Genomic DNA, 19,994 nt, shown 5'->3' with positions numbered 1-19,994 from the left:
CAGAAAGGAAAGCTCGTTGAAGACAAAGATAGAGGATTGAGAGCAGATGGCAAGCCTTGGATGATTATGAAGTATAAGCCGATCCGGTGTCTAAAAGAAGTGCCGATGAAACAAATGCCCAAGGATGTGCTGAAAGATCTGAAGTGGTGGTATGTAGATTATGAAACAGCTGAGGCAGTAATGGAGGACGAAGATGAACAAGAGCTGCTGAGAGTATATGATCCGATGCATCTAGTGAACTTGTCTCAAGCTGATCTGCAGGTGCTGAATGAGAAGAAAATATTTTATATTCCTGCTTGGAAAGAAGAAGCGAAGAAATATCAAAGAGTTGTTTCGGTTTGTGTACGAGAAGGAGTTCATTCGTGAAGATGAAAGATACAAGATTGTTGAAGATTACAAGACACGTGCTTGAAGTTAGAGATATGAAGCTACTGCCAAGGGGGAGTCTGTTGGTACATGATGTCAGTAGTTCAGTGTCTAGTGTCTGTAATCGAGTTAGTTGGATTTGTGTTTTGGATGTAAGCGAAGTTCTTACAAGTTCGCTGATATAGGCGAACTTGTGGAACAAGCGAAGTTAGGAACAACTTCGCCTAAACATGTTAGGCGAAGTTGTCGTCTGATATAAGGACGAGGTTACGGCTAGGTTTAGATTTCATTAATCAGTATTGATCGAGTTGTAACGAGTTGTCCAGTGTTTGTGATTGATATCACGTGTTTTCGGTTGCAATACAACGTGTCTTTGTTTATTGTAACGTGTGTTTGATCGTGTTAACTCGTATTGTCTTCTACACTCGTAACGTCTTACGTAGGGATTCCGCACCTACGTAGAACGAGATATTCCGTGTAGATCCGGCTGGGAACCTACAATAACCTTTGTGTTCATGGGGTTGTTGGATAAAGGTGGGTTTGAGACGCGCGGGTACTCTTGATGCGAAAGGATATGGATCTAGAAGCCGAGATCAAAGCGTTAGTTCAAGATAAGAGCCCTTACGAACCAAGGCTTCCTTGTTGATTTTGTTCTTTAAACTTGAATTCTTTTGCAATGGAATTAAAGATTGAGTTGTTATTGATCTTGATAGATTGTTGAATGATTAATATGATGTTTATGATGATTAACATGGTGTTTATTATAATTATTTGCTAATGTCCAAAAATAATGTTAGGCTAAACTTGTTAGTTCTACCTAGGTTTGATGAATATTGTTAGGTTTTAGTAAGTAGTATGGATTGTTTGATCATCATGAATTGCATTGCTAATGAGAGTTTGGTTTAATATTGAATTAGGTTGTGTTTATTCGCTGTGATTTTGTTGATTATACTCATATACCCCTTGCTTTGATTAATTGAATTAGTTTTGATTGATTATTGCTTGTTTGATTCTTTACTTTGTGTTTAGAGATTGTTTGCGGGAAGTACAACCGTAGGGTTTAAGTGGTTATGTTAATTGATTAGATTCAGCGGGTAGGCACCTTCTTAGAGACCGAGAGGTGATAGGAAGTATGGTCGTCTCATAGCTTTAACTTGTTAGGAATAGGATTGCGCGAGAGCGGGTTCGGTTCTTGTCGGGTTTGGGTTTGTGAGCGATTAGTTGATATAGTTTAAGTTAAACCAAATTGTTCCTCTATCCTTGGTTGTGTAGTATTCGTTTCCATTAGGGTCGTGTGTCGGTGAGACCGAGAGGTGAGTCGACATTAGAACACTTTAGCAATTCGTTTCCCAGTTTGTTCTTAAAATCAACTAAGTGTAAGTTAGGGTTTGTTAGTGAGACCGAGAGGTGATCTAGCTTTCTTGAGTGAACCTTAGTTGTGTCATCCTTAGATACCGGTGTCGTGAGATTATTCATTCCATTAACTTATTAGACCTTCGATAGGATTCTTACCTAGGTAGACGTTTTCTCCATTGTCAGTCTTATTCGTAAAGTTTCATTAAGAGTCTTGTTAAGTTAAGTCTTTTAATTTAGTTAAAGTAGGTTAGGTCAAGTAGTTAATTATTTAAAATCAATTTAAAAAAATATTATTTTTAGGAAAGTTTTTTCTAGGGTTAGTGATCATAGACGTTTTCATGTGTCCTCGTGTTCGATACTCGGACTTCCTTAGTTCTATATTACTTACGATCAGTACACTTGCCGGTTGTGTGTAGTTTTATTAGGAAAATCCATTTTATAAACTTAAAGCTTAGTTGTGAGCTCCGTAGGAATAAACACCCTTTAGACACACATCAGTTCACTCAGGGTCAGGGTCAATATTCTCATGTCTCACCACAACCTGCACTAGTGTTCTTTGCTAAACCTGGTCAATCCTCTACTGTTAATGCTCATCCTCAATCGTCTGGTGTTTCTACTAGTCAGAATTCCAGTCAGACTCCCGTTATTTCAAAAGAAACTCAAGAGAACATTGCTTTAATGGCGAGATTCATGAATTGTTACAATGATTTTCTTGCGGGAGATTTGATTCAACCTTTAGTGGCTACCGAACTCGATCAAATTCATCCTAATGATGTAGAAGAAATGGATATCTCTTGGAAAATTACCATGGCTGTGTTTAGGCCAAGAAATTTACTAAGAGAACCAGAAGAAACAATTGGAAAATTCCATCTAACATTGCATTGCTCCACGAGCCATCGCAGTTTTGACGAATTGGAAAATTCCATCTAACATTCTGAACACCATCTCTCATTCTGCTCAATTTCACGGGTTGCTCCACGAGAACCCACATTCTCAAATCACTCGCATTGCACGTATTTGCGACACTTTCCATCTTACCAGCGTATCCGAATACGTCATCAAACTTCGCATCTTTCTGTTCTTACGTGTCGATCATGCGAGTTTGTGGCTTAAGTCCCTCCCACAGGGATCCATCGCTACTTGGGCCACCATGCATGCCCAATTTCTTGATATTTACGATCCTCCGGCTAAGGCCGCTCGTTTGCATAACCAGATTCAGTCTTTCCAAATGGAAGACACCGAGAGCTTCTACGAGGCATGGGAGAGATTCAAAAATTTACTCACTTTATGTCCGAACCATGGCATGCAAGAATGGGCAGTTGTTGAAAAGTTTTATAACAGAGTGACATACGCGACTCAGCGTATGCTCGACACAGCTGCAGGAGGCAACTCATTGACGACGGAAATTTTGAGGGGGGCATAATACCGTTCGTTAAAGAGTAAGTTGTGTGAGATTTGTAGAGGGGGGCATGATACAGTTCAGTGCCCCGTAGGTTTCCATGAGGAGGCTGTAGACCTTGTTAGTAATCCGAACCGAAATCAAAACTCTTTCAATTCTTATAATTCGGGGTGGAGAGGCAATCAGAATCCAACTGGAGGAACAGAAATCATTTCGGCTTCCAGCAGTGTCAGAGTCTTTTCTAGGGTTCTGGTGAGGGAGCGAGTAGTGGGGAGAAGATGCCCACGTTAGAGGAGATGATGGCACAACAGACACAGATGCTGTCGCAGCTTATGAATCAAGTGGACTCCCGTCACAAAGAGACTCAAGAGAAATTTCGGGAGCACGAGTCATTCATGAGAAATCAGCGAGCGTCAATTTATAATCTTGAGCGGCATATGGGAGAGATAGCAAGTCGTCTGAATGAGAGGTCGCCAGGTTCACTTACGAGTAATATAGAACAAAATCCAAAGGCGTTCGCGAAAGCTGTGACGACGAGGAGCGTGCAGGAGCACGTAGCAAGCCCGTGATTCAGGAGGCGACGAGAGGAGTCATTGAAGAGCCTGTAGTAGATGTAGAGGAGCAGGTGGACGAGGATATTCAGTTGTAGTCTCCACCGGCCAAGGTGCATCAGAGGCGCAACCAAGGAAGTACAGCACAGGCCGAGAACTAACAGTTACCAAGCACACCAGCGAGAGTCACTAAAACACCCCAAGTCTGCTGATGACTCCTTATACTTCATCGATACCATTATGGAACATGTTGGGGAGTTTGTCAACGAAATCTATGGAGGATCTGCCTCCGACACCCAGATTCTCGATAGGGAGATTCCAGATATTGAGATGGTTGCCATGACCGATCAGTCCTTGGATGACGACACTGAGTCACATAGCCCTGAATCTGGCGTGTCTGCTGAGATCGTACGAGACGATCCTATGGACCGACCTTCTGTCAAGAGTCCTCCTTCTTCCTTAGAGCTTAAGGATTTTCCAGCCCATCTTGACTATGCGTTTTTAGATGAGGAGGGGAAGTTGCCGGTTATCATTGCATCTGCTTTGACAGAGGTCGAGAAGGAGAAGTTGTTGAGGGTGCTATGAGAGCACAAAGAGGCGATTGCATGGAAGATTATCGACATTAAGGGTATCAACCCTCGTTTTTCACTCATAAAATCCTCATGGAGGATAGTTTCAAAACTGTCGTTCAGCCGCAAATGCGGCTTAAACCGAAAATGCAAGAGGTTGTGAAGAAGGAGATCATTAAACTCCCTGATGCGGGGTCATTTCCCCATTTCTGATAGTGCTTGGGTGAGTGCAGACCAAGTGGTTCTAAAAAAGGGTGGCATGACTGTCGTCACCAACGAGAGGAATGAGCTCATTCCCACTAGGACTGTTACTGGATGGAGAGTCTACATCGACTATTGCAGACTGAATGATGCGACCAGGAAAGACCACTTTCCTTTACCCTTCATTGATAAGATGTTGGAGCGTTTAGCAGGTCAGCAGTACTACTGCTTCTTAGATGGTTTCTCTGGGTATTTCCAGGCTCTGATAGCTCCCGATGACCAGGAGAAAACCACTTTTACCTGCCCTTATGGAACGTTTGCCTATAAACGCATGCCGTTCGGACTATGTAACGCTCCGGCCACATTCCAAAGGTGTATGGTGGACATTTTCCATGATATGATCGTGGACTCCATGGAGGTGTTCATGGACGATTTTTCCGTATTTGGGAGTTCCTTTGATCATTGTTTGTCTAATCTGGAGAGGATGATGTCCCAATGCGTTGACATAAACCTAGTTCTTAACTAGGAGAAGTGTCATTTCATGGTTCGCGAGGGAATTGTTTTGGGGCATCGGATTTCGAGTGCGGGGATAGAGGTTGACCGAGCGAAGGTCAATACCATTTTTAATCTTCCCCCACTCACTTCTATGAGATCCATTCGGAGTTTTCTATGTCATGCCGCTTCTAACTCCGGTTTATCAAAGATTTTTCTAATATCTCGAGACCTATGACCAAACTTATGGAGAAGGATGCTCTATTCATCTCTTCAGAGTAGTGTATCGAGGCATTTGATCTTCTGAAAGAAAAACTCATTAACGCCCCGATCATGGTTGCTCCCGACTGGTCGTTACCATTCGAGTTGATGTGTGATGCGAGCGACTTCGCAGTCGGAGCGGTTCTAGGACATCGGAAGGATAAACACTTCCATCCGATTTACTATGCCAGCCAGACTTTAAATGGTGCACAGGAGAAATATACCACCACCGAAAAAGAGCTTTTAGCGGTGGTGTTTGCTTTCGATAAATTCAGGTCCTATCTTGTTCTGTCCAAGACGATTGTGTATTTGTGTACACGGACCATGCTGCTATTCGATATCTCTTCAGCAAGCAGGATGCTAAGCCTCGTCTTATCCGGTGGATCCTATTGCTTCAAGAGTTTGATATTGAGATCCGTGATAAAATGGGGGCCGAGAATGTGGCGGCCGATCATCTTTCGTGTCTTGAGGGAGCTGAGTTAGGAGATTCAGGGGTCAGGATCGACGATCATTTTTCGATAGAGAGTCTCATGTTTGTCATGGCACAGGAGGAGGGTTTTCCATGGTTCGCGGACTATCTTGCTGACGGGTACCTCCCGAATATGCCTTACCAGCAAAAGAAAAAATTCTTTGCAGATGTTAAGTTTTACCTATGCGACGACCCGTATCTTTTCCGTATTGGTGCTGATCAACTAATTAGGAGGTGTGTAGATGCATAGGAATGATGGCAGATTCTGAGCCATTATCGTGTGGGACCGACAGGAGGTCACCACGGTGCGAGTTCGACGACTAAGAAGGTTTTTGATTTTGGTTTTTACTAGCCTTCTATCTTTTAGGACGCGCATGCGTTTGTTAAGAGTTGTGATCGTTGCCAGCGTGTCGGCAACATTTCATCGCGAAACGAAATGCCCCAAAATACTATTTGATGTGTGAAAAACGTATATAATATTAAATACCAAGTTTTACCGAATTCTCCTAAAAAAACACACAATCGGCAAGTGTACCGGGCGCAATGTAGTTAGCAAGTAAGAACGGATATCGAACCTAGGACACTATGGGTAACTCTAATTATTAAACCTAAAAGATTACTAACCTAGACTTTCTTTTGATTTTTTAGAATTTTTTTATATTAATTAAACTAATAAAACTTAACTAATTAAAATTTAAACTAAAAATAAAACTTTATAAAAATTGGTTTTTAAAACAAATATGAGAAACGACTACCTAGGTAATGGAATCCTACTAGTTAAATTAATAGCTAACGAACTTGACTTGGTTGTAAAACAATATCTTAAAAAATTATGACACTAAAAACCACTAAAGTGCGCTAGATCGTCTCCCAACCTCACAAACGACACCCTAGAACTCTAATGACATGTGAAGCTTAATTGTTAAAGGTTTGGATCACCTCCCGGTCTCACCTTACCTAATAATACTATGGTACCCCACAACCCAAATCACCTCCCGGTCTCTTCGGATACAATATATATTAATATAAAGAGGGTATTTTTTTATAAACTTGAACAAAACTTGTATTACAATAATCTAAAGGACCTAGAATAACTCACTCTCGTGCAATTATTACCCAAACCCGCAAAAGACAAAGATGACACAACACTAAATTACCTCCCGGCCTCTTTAGTGAAAAAACAATAAAATCTAAACCACTTTCAATACTTATTCCTACGATTTTTTTGACCATAAACCACAAACAAGTTGAAAACACAAAGTAGACAACCTAATCAAGCGCCTAACAATCTCCGAAAAAATAACTATTAAACACAAGTGGAATAAATATTAAAGTAATAAACTAGATTCGATTACTCAACAATATTATGACCAAACCAATTAAAAACTTTTACCATAAAATTAAATCAACCAAACAAATAATAGTTCGTCAAACCATTAATATAAACTAGTGATCAACCAAAATCTAGGTAGTATAAAGTATTTAGCTACTCATAAAAAAACATGAACAAAAATAAAATATAATATATTTTTATTGTTCATAAAATAAAGTTAAAAAGAAAATAGTTGATTGTCTTTTTTGTTGTTGTATTGCCGTGCTACGAACTGCTCCAAAAGATGACAATAATTCATAAAATAAGATTTTAATTAAACATCATGCTTTTAAATAGTAAATTTTTATAATAATAACAATAATATTACTAAATACTAATATATGATGTCTAGTATTATGTAAAATGAGTTGGATTCTTCGCTCATTGGTCCCAAGTTTAGTGAGAATATTATAATTTTGCATGTTTAAAATTTAACCTTTAGAATCCAATTAGGAGCCAAATAAAAATATATTCAATAAAAAATGGCTCAAAATACCTGAAACTGTAGGAAATATTTATATAATAGCATGTATCTTTTAGACCGTATCACTATTCATGTTTGTGAAGTTTTCGATGTGTGGGGCATTGATTTCATGGGACCGTTTCCATCTTCATGTGGGAACAAATACATACTTGTGGCCGTCAATTAAGTGTCAAAGTGGGTTGAGGCCAAGGGTCTACCCACGAATGATGCACGAGTGGTAGTGCGTTTTCTTAAAAGTCTCTTTGCTTGTTTTGGTGTCCCGAAAGCCTTGATTAGTGATCGAGGTACTCACTTCTGCAATGCGCAGATGAATAAGGCGTTGCAGCGCTATGGGGTCACCCACCGACTTGCGACCGCCTACCACCCACGGACTAGTGGGCGGGTGGAAGTCAGTAATCGGGGTATCAAACGTATTCTCGAGAAAATGGTTGGTTCAAATCGTCGGGATTGGTCCGACAAATTGGATGCCGCTTTGTGGGCCTTCCGTACTGCCTACAAGACTCACACCATTTTGGATGATTTATGGGAAGGCCTGTCATCTTCCTGTTGACTTGGAGCACCGTGCTTCACGGCCCTTCGCAGGGTTAATCTTGAATTATCCGCCGCAGAGGCACTCGTTTCCACCAGCTTCATGAGTTAGAGGAGCTCCGGGATCACGCATATGCTCAGTCATTTAATTATAAAGAGCGGATGAAAGAACTGCATGATAGAAGGTTGAAGGGCAATAAGCAGTTCAAGTGTGGGGATAAGGTCTTATAGTATAACTCCCGGTTGAGGTTATTCCCGGGAAAGTTGAAATTCCGATGGTCGGGACCGTTCATGGTCACTGAGGTATTCCCGTATGGCACTATTGAGATACAAGATCAAAGCGGGAAGTTTAAGGTGAACGGTCACAGGTTGAAGCACTACATAGGCGAGCCGATAGCTGATCTACAGTCGAGGTATTCTACCTTGACTCATTCACCGAGACATAGACGTGTTGGATGCATCACTTGGATACATATTATTATTATTATCTATTCCATACTAATTTGAGTACTTTTGAGCTAGACTTCTATTGAATATTACTCATGTGGCTCATATTTAAAGTTTAAAGGTTTCAAATGAAAACGAGCCAAAACAGATTATTTTTTTTACTAAACTTTTAACCAACTATGAATTTTAATGTTAATATATAAACCTTATTTTGTTTAACATATTGTTAAAAGAATACAATATATATATATATATATATATATATATATATATTATTTGCATTAGTTATGAATGCATATATTTGATTTACGTGAGGTTTTTTTAGGGCAGGCCCAAATGATTTACATGAATTGAGATTTTTAACGAGGCCCTAGGGATATTTCTTGGAGGTTAAGGCTAGGGGTTACAACACTATTTATTAATAAAGATGGAAGGGGACATTGGTGGTAGCAGAATCACTATTATTAATTTTGCTTGGGCAGACAGCAGCCAAATAACGCATTATTATTACTTCTTTAAGTTACTGTTCGTGGGAGATAGAAGAAAATAGAAAGAAAGGAGCGCAAGTTAATTCAAGCAAAGGCTTTGGGTTCACATCTACTCAACCAATCTTCATTATTATTCGGTTGGATTCTATTATTATTTTTATTATGAACTCCATTATTAAACTTAGTTATTTCGTTTTTTAACATGGTTATTGGCTAAACTCTTTTAGTTATCTAGGCTTGTGATGATGTTTTGTCGATTTCTTTGGACTTGTCGGTTTTTGGGTTTTGTTTATGGGATTTTGATTAATTAAAAGTTTTGATCATAATTATTGGATGTGTCTCATGAGTATTTATTTTCAATTTGTGTCTAAATGAATGTTTCACATGTTACTTTATTGATTGTCTTTCAATTATAGGTTTCATGTTAGGGTTGTTTACTGTGTGTTTGCAACTTGTTTATGGTTTATTGAGCTCATTTACCATAGAAACTGATTTTTGACATATTATTAGAAGTTTATATTCTTACCTACTTAGATATCCGACGGGTGATAAGTTGTCGGGTTATTAGAAGTCCTTTAGACTGTTCAAAAACCACCTCGTGTACTTAGGTGCATTAAGATAGTGAAACTGACGGGTTAGCTATTTTCTAGGGTAATTAATCATAGTTGGTGAACTGACAGGTGAACCAATAAGCCGGTGTTTTTACATGATCTCTAAGATTTCTTTTTAGGTGACACCTTGAGAGTGATTAAGGATCCATTAAGTTTCCTATAGCTTTATACCTTTAGATTCCTGGCTCTCTTAGCATTTTTCCCGTAACCGATAAAAGCCCGAGTCGTCACAATTCAGATTCCTTGCCTAGGTAACTCTTGCTCTCATTTGAATTTGCTAAATTCTTATTCGGTAATTTAATTTTTTTTGTTTACTTTAATATAATTAAGTAATTAGTTTAATTAATTATTAGTTTTTAAAATAAAATAAAATAAAAATCCAAAAATATATATTTTCTTAATTATTACTTTAAATTAGCTTTTAGAACTAGTCTCGTTAATTAAATAGTGTCTCTAGGGTTCGATATTATCGGTCTTCCCATAGCTATTCTACACCCGATAGGTTCACTTGCCTGTTGCTAGTGGTTTGGTTTAGGGTATTCTAGGTTTTTATTACTCGTTGTGTTTGGTCATTATTTGCTAAATTTATATATACCACTTTGCGCACATCAACAGCTAGGGTTCATCTTCATCGTTTATCTCAGCCATAATCTTAAGTATAAATCTTATAACCTTTGTGTTCTTGTTTAAGATTCATACTTGTTGATTTTGATCTTTAAACTTGAGTTCTTTTGCAATTAAATTGAAGATTGAGTTGTTATTGATCTTGATAGATTGTTGAATGATTAATATGTTGTTTATGATGATTAACATGGTGTTTATAATAATTATTTGCTGTTGTTCAAAATTAATGTTTGGCTAAACTTGTTAGTTCTACCTAGGTTTGATGAATATCGTTAGTTTTTAGTAAGTAATATAGATTGTTTGATCATCATGACTTGAATTATTAATTAAAGTTTGGTTTAATATTGAATTAGGTTGTGTTTGTTGGCTTTGAGTTTGTTAATTATACTCATATACCCCTTGCTTTGATTAATTGAATTAATTTTGATTGATTATTGCTTGTTTGATTATTTAGTTTGTGTTTAGAGATTGTTTGCGGGAAGTACAACCGTAGGGTTTAAGTGGGTATGTTAATTGATTAGATTCAACGGGTAGGCACCTCTTAAAGACCGAGAGGTGATAGGAAGTAAGGTCGTCTCATAGCTTTAACTTGTTAGAATTAGGATCATGCGAGAGCGGGTTCGGTTCTTATTGGGTTTGGCTTTGTGAGCGATTAGTTGATCTAGTTTAAGTTAAACCAAATTGTTCCTCTATCCTTGGTTGCATAGTATTCGTTTCCATTAGGGTCGTATGTCGGTGAGACCGAGAGGTGATTCGACATTAGAACACTTTAGCAATTCATTTCCCGGTTTGTTCTTAAAATCAACTAAGTGTAAGTTAGGGTTTGTTAGTGAGACCGAGAAGTGATTTAGCTTTCTTGAGTGAACCTTAGTTGTGTCATTCTTAGATACCGGTGTCGAGAGATTATTCATTCCATTAAGTTATTAAACCTTCAATAGGATTCTTACCTAGGTAGACGTTTTCTCCATTGTCAGTCTTATTTGTAAAGTTTCATTAAGAGTCTTGTTAAGTTAAGTCTTTTAGTTTAGTTAAAGTATGTTAGGTCAAGTAGTTAATTATTTAAAATCAATTTAAAAAATATTATTCTTAGGAAAGTCTTTTCTAGGGTTAGTGATCATAGACGTTTTCATGTGTCCTCGTGTTCGATACTCGAACTTCCTTAGTTCTATATTACTTACGATCGATACACTTGCCGGTTGTGTTTAGTTTTATTAGGAAAGTCCGTTTTATAAATTTAAAGCTTAGTTGTGAGCTCCGTAGGAATAAACACCCTTGAGACACACATCAGTCCACTCAGGTTCATGGTCAATATTCTCATGTCTCACCACAACCTGCACCAGTGTTCTTTGCTAAACCTGGTCAATCCTCTACTGTTAATGCTTAGCCTCAATCGTCTGGTGTTTTTCCTAGTCAGAATTCCAGTTAGACTCCCGTTATTTCAAAATAAACTCAAGAGAACATCTCTTTAATGGCGGGATTCATGAACTGTTACAATGCTTTTCTTGCGGGAGATTTGATTCAACATGTAGTGGCTGTCGAACTCGATCAAATTCATCCTCATGATGTAGAGGAAATGGATATCTTTTGGCGAATTGTCATGGATGTGTTTAGGGCCAAGAAATTTACTAAGAGAACCAGAAGAAACAATTGGAACATGCCGAATAATCAGAAAGTGGGGTTTAACAAGGACACTCTGAGGTTTTACAACTGTCACGAGCCGGGTTATTTTGCTCGTGAGTGCACCAATCCAGCAAAGGAAGGAAATATGGAAAGGGCACTGGTTCCCATGGGTAATGCTAGAGGAGAAGTTGGGGGTAGCTCAGGTGAAAGGGGTTTGGTTGCTCAACAGTTCTCATGGTCTGATCAGATGGATGCTCTCAACATAAACAATCAAACTGCCAACTTTGTTTGTGTTGAAGAGTCTGAAGAAGAAAATTTGCTGAGGATCAAGTTAAGGAACTTCAATTTGCATTTATGGCATTCACTTCTCCCAGCTCATATGAGGTAAGTTCTCCACTATGCTCTCAAGCTTGTATAGATAAAGTAGATCTTTATAAATCTCACAACAATAACTTGCTTAAAGAAATGGAGACGATAAAATCTGAAAATCATAAACTTAAGAAAAATGAAAAAGGCTATCTAGATAAAATTGATCCAACCATTGGAAAATGATAGATAAACTGTTTGTGTGTGCCTAACGGGTGAAGTCATTAAGCTTAAAAGGCTCTAGAACAGTCATTGATTTTTATGGTAGCTTTCCATGATGCGTAAAAGTTAAAGTGATATAAACTAAACATGCTAAACTTACCGTGGAGAGTCATTTTGAAGAAATGTGCATGTCTCCATATACATCTCTCCGAAGGATAGGCAGAAAAGCAATTACCCAGTCATACACGAGCCCGTTGGTGTCTTGATCACCAAAAATATTGTGCTATCATACTGTAGTGATCCAGATTCGGGACTTACAAGTGCTTATTATTAAAAAAAAAAAGTTGTTGAGTATGTATATAATTTGTGCTGTTATTTTTCCAAAAGCTTAAAGGGTCAAACTAGAACTACAAGGGTGAGGCCTTCAAATATGTTTTGAACACCTTGAATGAAAGGCATTTAAGTCCAGCATTCAACCTTAAAGCTTAAAAGTTTTATTGTTTTTTGTAAATTTTTGATCAAGCACCAGGTGGTTGAATTCAAATTGGGGTGATCTAGGGAAAGCCAAATATACTTTGAGAAGAGATAGGAGGCATCACATGTCCATAAGTGATGTTCATATAAGATTTATGCCTAACTGAAACTAATCCATATCACTGACGCAATGAAAATCATGCTAAGTCTGTTATACCTGCCATCAACCTGTTTCTTTATGCCATAATAACGCTGAACATGAATCCTTGTGAAAGTACCTCAATCAATAAGATTCCATGTTCGGATCTTTTCATAAAGGCGGAAATTTTATCAATAATTGAAATTTGATCCCAAAATCCTGTTAAATTACAATAGGACTGTTGTTTCGTGTTGTTTCTCTTATTTTTGTCTCTTTTTCTGTGTTTTCATCTCGAAACTACTCTCCTCGAAACACATGTTGAAGAAGGGGTTGATTCCAAATTGGTTAAAACGTGCTGGACCTTGAGCCTGTTTAAATATTTTTGATAACTTGCTTTGGGCTAAATTTTGAACTGGGCTTGTTTAGCTGGAACCATATGGGTTCTCGGACCAATTGATTGGGAACATAAAAGGGGTTTTATTGGGCTGGTCTGGTTAAGTGTGTCACACCCCATCCTACGGCGGAAATGCTGGGGCGTGAACTGATTGTCACAGCTCTCAAGGTTACTATCATGCAACATTATAAGTTCCAATATCTATTTAATAATTTCAAATAAAACAATTACAATTAAGTACATGAAGTATAAAAAAATTACAACAATGATTAATTTAGTTTGTATCCTAAAAAGCATCTCTACGTGATCTTCATCTTGCTAAACAACCAAGCTGATAACCTGCAAATGCGTATAAAATATATTTTTCTCAACAACACATGTTGAGTGAGTAAAACACCAGTTTAAGACACAACAGTAATAGTATATATAATATATAAAGAAAAATGAAAATTGTTCCTGTGAGATAAGCAGTTAAACCATAGCACATACACAAACAATCATACATAAAGAAAGGGCTAAACCGTTGCCATGCGTATGGGCACTGGTTACCAAAAATTAGATGTCGGTGAAACCATTGTCAATGCGTCGGACGCTGGCCACTACGACGGTCGTTTGATCATACTAAACTGAGAATATGTTGGACCTCTCCGAATGCGGTTCAAATAAAGCAAGTAAGCAAATAGCAAGTTAGGCATAAACTGATATATACATAAGGATTAACAGTTGCGGTTTTGAATACTAGATAATATATAAGTATTGTAAATACGCATAAGTCCCCAAAACGGTTAAAAATGAGTTAAAAGGGAGAGCGAGATACTCACCTGATCGGATGAACGATATATATTTGTAGATGATGAGAGAGATGAACCCGTCGGGATATACCGTCAAGGATTCCTAGGTGACTATAATATTTATATGAATTAATTAATAAAAGATAAACACGATTTAATGAATTAAGATTTTAATGTGAACACGGTTATGTTTGAGATTAAAATATTATTGATTGAACGATTTAGTTATATATGGATTATTATTATTGTTTCACATTTATTTATTAAAGTCATTATTTTTAATATTTACACAATTACCCTTGATTTCTTGATATGATAAATATATAACCAAAATTTATAAACTAATAATTTAAATAACTAATTTTAATATAAAAATATACTTATAATTATTTGATTAAATAAAATACTAATGTATAACTAAATAGATGATCATGATAACAATATTTAATTATATAAATATAATATGTAGTAAATTGCAAATAAATACTTCATTTGAATCTTTTAATAAAAACTATTTAATATGTTCCTTATAAATACAATACATATATTTATATAAAATAAATATGAGCAAAATTTATAAAAACATTCAATGACGAGAAACATAAATATTGGTGTCGGGTTTTACATAAAAGTAATTAGGTTTTCAATTATTATTAGAATATACTTATAATGCATATAAATATACACACACACACACACGTAAATGAGATTTGACAAAATATATAACGTAACGATGTCGGTTTTCATAAGATATTAATTATTTACAGTTTATTATTAAATTATCATTATGAGAATTAATTATTATAAATCATAAAGCAGCTTAAAAAAATAAAACAAAGAACCCTGGTGGCCGGATTCGAACCCGCAACCACCAGGTCCCTGCCTCAACGCAACCCCGAAAGCCAACTGGACCAAGCTAACAACTGGTTATATACAACACTGTTTATTTTCCCCAAATTGAATATAAACACTAATACCAAAATCGATTAATCTGAGTTATATTCGTTTGGTTAAAGTTAGTGTTAATGAAATTGGAACAAGGACGAACTTAAACATATAATTTATTACCTCATACATTGTTCAATTGATAGCTATTCTGATCCACATAGAGCCGGCCAGAAAACGCGATTAAGAACAGGTACTACAGGCTGCTGATGCACAATTCGCTAAATGGGTTTTGATTGCGAGGTAACAGAGCAAGTCCAGACGTGTGCAATTGAATTATTATCATCTCCAAAAGGTATATTACGTGTTGGTTATACCGGGCTTCGATATAGTATGTGAACGTATCAATACGATATGTATTTCCTAATTAATTATGTCGACAAGAACGTATAAGGAATGAGAATCAAGATTCACAAATCGATTCCTAAATTAGAACGATAATTAAGAGATAAGAAATGTAAACGGGTCTCCGGTTGCGGGTTCGAGCGTGAATACGGGTTCGAAAACGGATTGCAGATCGTGGGTGTGGGTTTGGTTATGGATTATATTATAACTTAAGTGTTTGTGGGTTCTTAGCCCACAAGACTTGGGATATAAAAGGTTTCCTGTACCTCAATTATTGGCATTATTTACAAACTCATCTCACTGATAAAAATCCATCTGGCCGAAAACCCTAACCTTGATATACTAATCAAACTCAGTTTTGCTTGGTGCTCTTTGATTCATTCACATGTAATGAAAACAAGAATGATTCGATTGATCTTTACGAGACCGATTGAGCTGTGTCCACAAGGATATATGGAATTTTGTTGATGATTCATACATTGATTATGTGTTTATGTCATACCTTTGATTGAAACAATGTTGGGAACAAGTTAGGGTTGAATGTTAGGAGTTCAGGAGTTCATTGCAGGTTCCACGTCGATTTCGGTCTTTAGGAGAAGACGAAACGACTTTCTAGGCAGAATTCAAGGGTTTTTGTTTCCAGTCTGTCTGACCGAAAACCTTTGGTCAAACCAAGAGCTTTCGGTTGACCGAGATCTTACCTGTTGAATGAGAATTGATTGTTCTCGGTAATTTTGGACAGAGAACTCATAGTTTGACCGAGAACTCTCACCTTTGACCATTTGTTCACCCGTGTGGACAGGAAACACATTCCTGGACCGAAATCCATTATAATACTGTTATTGTTTTTTGTTTATGGTCCATCTAATATGGTTTTATCACAATTGGCCCTAAATATTTCATAAATTAACAATTGTTCCCTTAAGCTTATGATTGTTATTCAAGTCATGTGAATATTTGCTAACTTGACTCGTTTGTTGCAGTATTGGCTGATCAGGCTCCTTTAAAGTTTGTTGATACTCATAATATAGCTGGATACCAATTTGATCCACCATTGACACACAAGGAGTTCAAGTCAACACCTGTCGGATTTCTAACGCTTTACGAGAAAATCCTATCATTTGCAAGAAGACAATCACCGAATTCTGGAACAATGCTTCAATCAACCAACGAGGACCAGGTGGAGTTGTTTCTATAGACTCCAAAGTTCAAAATAAGCCGTTCGTCATCACAGAGGCCATTATACACGAAGTTCTTTCATTAGGGGATCAACCTGATTACCCAACGGAATACACGACTGCTGCTGTTTCTGAGGTTTATGTGCGACTAAAGGATGTTTCTTTCTACGGAACTCACAACTAAGCTATAAATTTATGAAACGGATTTTCTTAATAAAACTACACAGAACCGGCAAGTGTACCGATCCTAAGTAGTATAGAACTAAGGAAGACGACTATAGAATACGAGGACTCGTGAAAACGTCTATAATCACTAACCCAAGAAAAGACTTTCCTAAGAACAATATTTATTAAATTTATTTTAAATAATTAACTACTTAACCTAACTTACTTTAACCAAATTAAAAGACTTAACTTAACAAGACTCTTAATGAAACTTTACGAATAAGACTGACAATGGAGATAACATCTACCTAGGTAAGAATCCTATTGAAGGTCTAATAAGTTAACGGAATGAATAATCTCACGACACCGGTATCTAAGGATGACACAACTAAGGTTAACTCAAGAAAGCTAGATCACCTCTCGGTCTCACTAACAAACCCTAACTCACACTTAGTTGATTTTAAGAACAAACTGGGAAACGAATTGCTAAAGTGTTCTAATGTCGACTCACCTCTCGGTATCACCGACACATGACCCTAATGGAAACGAATACTACGCAACCAAGGATAGAGGAACAATTTGGTTTAACTTAAACTAGGTCAACTAATCGCTCACAAACCCAAACCCGACAAGAACCGAACCCGCTCTCGCGCGATCCTAATCTTAACAAGTAAAAGCTTTGAGACGACCTTACTTCCTATCACCTCTCGATCTATAAGAAGGTGCCTACCCGCTGAATCTAATCAATTAACACACCCACTTAAACCCTACGGTTGTACTTCCCGCAAACAATCTCTAAACACAAAGTAAAGAGTCAAACAAGCAATAATCAATCAAAACTAATTCAATCATTCAAAACAAGGGGTTTATGAGTATAATAAAATAAATCACAGCCATTAAACACAACCTAATTCAATATTAAACCAAACTTTCATTAACAAATCAAGTCATGATGATCAAACAATCTATATTACTTACTAAAATCTAATAATATTCATCAAACCTAGGTAGAACTAATGAGTTTAGCCTAACATTATTTTTGGACAGCAGGTATACATTAGTTTAAACTCCATATTAATCAACATAAACATCATATTAATCATTCACAATCTATCAAGATCAATTACAACTCCACCTTCAATTCAGTTGCAAAAGAAATCAAGTTTAAAGATCAAATTAATAAGTAATGTATCTTGAACAAGAACACAAGGTTTGTAGATGTTTACTATTAAAATATGGCTGAAACAAACAATGAAGATGAACCCTAGCTGCTGTCCACAACCTCCCTTGATGTTATTCTTCTTCTCCTAGCCGCCACAACCCTTACACAAAGCTTTTTTCTTCCTTCCTTGTTACTTCCACAGTTCCGATCGGATTTGATAGGGGCTGGTTACTGGTTAGGGTTTTTTTCTTGTTAATTATCTTAATATATTATCGTGTATTGCTTTAATCTTGTGGGCTTGGGTCGGGCCTTGAGTTTTAGTTTTTAAAACTGATCATAAAGGCCCCCAATGTCTTCAAAAACCCGAATCTTTTCCCTTGTAAAACTTATAACCTACACCAAGTATTAAGCTTTGTAAGATCATGTTAAAATGAGTTAAAATAATCAATTATTATATAATTAAGCACTTAGAACGTGATAAAAAGGTACGGAAATAAGTGTGTTTTACAGCACATCAAACATCCCCACACTTAAGACTTTTTCGCCCCAGAAAAAGAAATCTACCCAGGATCATAACTAAGTGAAAAACAACAAACTCCTAGATTATTTATCATTATTAAAGCACAAGAAACAACTCTACATATTGACCGCGATTGCCGATATTGTTGTCCACTTAAACCCAACCACCAGCCAATCAAGCCCTCAATTGCATTAAGCATTTTAAGTCCAAAAATCAAGGCTACACCTACCCCATCTCAGACAAAGAGAGCTAGAAGAACTAGAGTCGAAGCAAACTGGTTCGACAAATCACCATAAGCCAAGGACTGGTTGATGGTACAATTAGATACACTCGGTGAAATTTTGATGGATGAATGGTCATGTGGAGGTCGTACGAGCTATTCCTAAATATTATTGGACTTTTTCCTATAAATTCCTAATTTCATATTTATTGACTAAGAACCTTCGAGCCCCAATAGTGTATCCTCAGAGTCACTATCCCCTTGGTAACACGTAAACTCTAAGTCTCATCTAGTATGTGCATCTTTGGCCTCTTTTACTAAATTTAAAGAATGCCTCTTTGGCATTTTACAATACATCACTTTCTTACAATCATTTGCTTTTCTTGGAAGAACTTTTTTTGAGTACAAATAACTTTCATAACATACTTTTTTTTCTTTTTTTATATCACCCTAAAGTATATAACTATTTCTAAGCTCGTAAAAAGATGGACATGTGGTGGTGTGCTGGTTTGAGTGCATTTAATTCTTACCATCTCAAAGTTTACAGATTATGGTAATCCAACCTAAGCATCGAAATTCGGCTTCACCATATTTCAAATTATTATATATATAAAATCTGCTAAAGGGGACTATAAAAGCTAGTTGGAACTACCGACACATCCCAAATCAGATATGCAAACCATCTCTTCTTTTATTATTATATTATATTTTTCCAAAGTTTCGAGAGTTCGTTAACACAACGGTAATAATATCATTTTCTGCTTAATGTAGAAAAAAATCAATTTTCAAGGGACATTTTTTTTTCTTTAAAACTTTTTTTTTTTACATTCAATCGCCCCAGCCACTTTCAGTTTTCGGGTCAATGGTTGTCCCGTGTGTCTTCAAGTAGATAAAAGGACCAAACATATACAAGTATATGTCTCTCGAACTTAAGTAGCCGACATAATTTTCAACGAAAGAACAAAACAAAATTTTTTTATTGTTTTTATTTTAAATTTTTTTTCTACGACTAAGTAAAATAAATTCCCATCCCCACACTTAGAACGAAATCGTCCTCGATGAGAATAAGGAAAAGAAATAAAATAAAATAAAATAAAACTTAAAGTAATCAAAACTAAACAAAGAACGGGTTACTCCCCTGGTTTATATGCAGAATCTTCATCAGTTGTGTATCAATCGAGCGACCGTATAGCATTTCATTCGCAGCCGCAACCTCAGGAGAACTAGTTCGAAAACACCATCAGAGCTACCATGCGCATAATTGTAACAACTCGGGTTTTCGAAACTTGTACTTT

The 19,994-nt window shown here is 36.8% G+C and overlaps 1 pseudogene; it reads right to left on the bottom strand.

Annotated features, from left to right (window-relative positions):
• Positions 1–2,927: 2,927 nt before the first annotated feature.
• On the bottom strand, positions 2,928–3,027 carry LOC143635924 (small nucleolar RNA R71; annotated as a pseudogene).
• Between the last annotated feature and the right edge of the window lie 16,967 nt (positions 3,028–19,994).

The sequence above is a fragment of the Bidens hawaiensis genome, unplaced genomic scaffold, assembly GCF_021521415.1.
Source record: "Bidens hawaiensis isolate Kalapana, Puna unplaced genomic scaffold, B.hawaiensis_p1.1 tig00007738_1, whole genome shotgun sequence".
Classification (NCBI taxonomy): Eukaryota; Viridiplantae; Streptophyta; class Magnoliopsida; order Asterales; family Asteraceae; genus Bidens; species Bidens hawaiensis.
The sequence above is the reverse complement of the archived record's forward strand: the minus strand, read 5'-3'. Positions and strand labels throughout refer to the sequence as shown.